This window comes from Corvus brachyrhynchos, unplaced genomic scaffold, assembly GCF_000691975.1.
Source record: "Corvus brachyrhynchos isolate BGI_N302 unplaced genomic scaffold, ASM69197v1 scaffold21, whole genome shotgun sequence".
Lineage (NCBI taxonomy): Eukaryota > Metazoa > Chordata > Aves > Passeriformes > Corvidae > Corvus > Corvus brachyrhynchos.
Genome location: NW_008236924.1, coordinates 3,066,979 through 3,069,192, shown reverse-complemented (window position 1 = coordinate 3,069,192; position 2,214 = coordinate 3,066,979). Strand labels below are relative to the sequence as shown.

At 48.5% G+C, this 2,214-nt stretch overlaps 1 protein-coding gene across 1 annotated transcript in view; it reads left to right on the top strand.

The window, feature by feature from the left end:
* Positions 1-2,214, top strand: part of ADAM19 (ADAM metallopeptidase domain 19) — a 34,177-nt gene that overhangs the window by 7,625 nt on the left and 24,338 nt on the right. The window lies entirely within an intron of this gene.

Below are 2,214 nucleotides of genomic sequence, written 5' to 3'. Positions count from 1 at the left end.
CTCTGGCCACTGCACTGGGTGGCAGAGCCCCAGGGGAGATGTGCAGCAGCTGGCTGAGGACACAGCAAAGGAGGTCCAGAGCTCATGTGGTCTGACCTGTGGAGCCATCAGAAAGTTGTTTTCAGGCCACTCTGACAGGGAGCAGTATCACTGGGTAGGTGACAGGCAGTCCTGCCCTGCCTGGTGCTCTCAGTGGTGCAGTAAAAGATCTGTGTGTCACTTGTATTTCAGTGTTTCCTGCTTTTGCACATTTCCAGGACCTCTCCTACCAACTGAGTGAGGAAGTTGCTGCCTGTTTCTGAGCAGGAAGGATATATGAGATTATTCCACTGATGGGCTACACATCATCAGTGTCTAATGGGCTTCCTTCATGGGCAGGGGTTAAGGGTCATGCAAAGGAGGGAAATTGAGTTTATCCTGCTGTACTGTCTCTTGGAATCATCAGAAAAACAGGGATGGGACCTGGAAAGCCACAGCTGCTTTTCAGCCTCCTGATTCCCTTGGGATATTCAGTGATTCCTCTGTGTGGGGCAGAGAGGAAGAGACCAGGAAATGAAGCCTTTTAAATCCTCTGTGCACTGACTCATTATAAACCTGTTTTCCATTTATTTTATTTCCTTTTTCCTCCCTGGGCAACCTTTGTGGTTCCTATTGGTAAGCCAAGGGTCTATGTGACAGATCTCACTTGGGTAACATAATTTACACAGTGAATGTCATGGATGATGTTGGTGGGAGAAGGGGATGGAGAGTCTTTAGTCTGTGATGCTTTCCCAGGCCTTACAAATGGCTTGTTTGGTTCCACCTCAATAGATGGGAAGCCACTTTTTCCTTCCAAACTGCTGTGTTTACACAATAAATATGTTCTTAGCAAAAGCTCTAGAGGAAGGGAGCTTAAGAGCTCCAGGACTCATCTGGATGGAACTCACCAAGAAAAAAAAAATTGGATTTCATTGGTTTTATGAAGTGCCAGGTTTTGACTGCAATATTCCAGAGGCTTGAAATCTCCCATTTCCCACTAGTGGTGGATATGGAAAGCAGGCCTGCCTGCTTGTGTTGTCATGAGTCATGTGTTGGTGGTGTTCAAGATGGGCCCACTTCAGGTTTTGATAATAAATTCTGGCTTTAGGGAATATTTAAGTGACTGAGAGGCAAGAGTTCACATTCCCCTTCTTACCCTACTTGGATCCTGTTGAGAGGCAATGGAGTGGGACCACAAATTGTAGATGGAAATCTGATGTCTCAGGTTTCTTGGGAAAATCAATTCCCTCCACCCCCAGATGCTGGCAGCCTGGCTGGACAGATTTATTGTGATTTGAGGAAAGGGACAGGGAAAGACATGTAAGAGTCTGCAGGCTTCACTTTTCTTGGTCCCATGACTGAAAAATCAATGTCAATGTTTCTCGTGAGAGCTTCATGGACGATTTGGCTTTTGTTTTTTGGGAGGAAATAAAAACCATGTCCATCTCCTAGATACTGCTGTTTGTTTCTAAATTGGAAGCTGTCCATGTAGACTAGCCCCTCTGTAAAATGAATCCAAGCAAGGCTGCTGATGGGACTAAATTATTAAAAGTCCTTCTTGCTCTAATTAGCAAGAGCGTCAGGATGCTGCTGGGGCACTCTGGATGCCTGTGGGTGATCCCAGGCTGGTGCAACTGAATGTGTTCATGGCAGTCCCCTGCGATGGAGGGACCTGAGCTCCTCTTAGACTTGTGCTAGCAAGTGATGTTTTACAGGGAAAACTGTTCCCATTATCAGGAAAATAGGGGTGAGGTTCTGTAGAGCAGCTGGGAAATGTGCACTCCCCCAAGAGGACATGGTCATGCAGGGTCCCAACTTTCCTTCTGCTGTTTTTGGGAGTGTTTGGGTGTGCTGTGCATCCCCTCTTCCCCCAGCTGCTTCTCTGCTCCTCAGCAGTGGCCAGAAGAACTGAAATCCACATCCTTTCCCCATCCCCAAGTGCCACAGGGGCAGCTGCCTGCCAAGAGAGCTGGGTTTGCACCGTGCCTTCAGCCTGCCTCTCCTGTTGAGAGCCATCTCAGTTCATGAGTGAGGTATGTGACCTCCCTGGCACGGCATCCCAGCAGAGCCAGGCTGCTCTGTGCTGTCAGCTCTGCATGCAGGGCCCTTCCAGGGAGCAGAGCAGGAAGGAGGGCTTTGTGTCAAACAATGATATCATTGACAGGCTGGAGCAGGACCAGGACTGCTCCACGACAG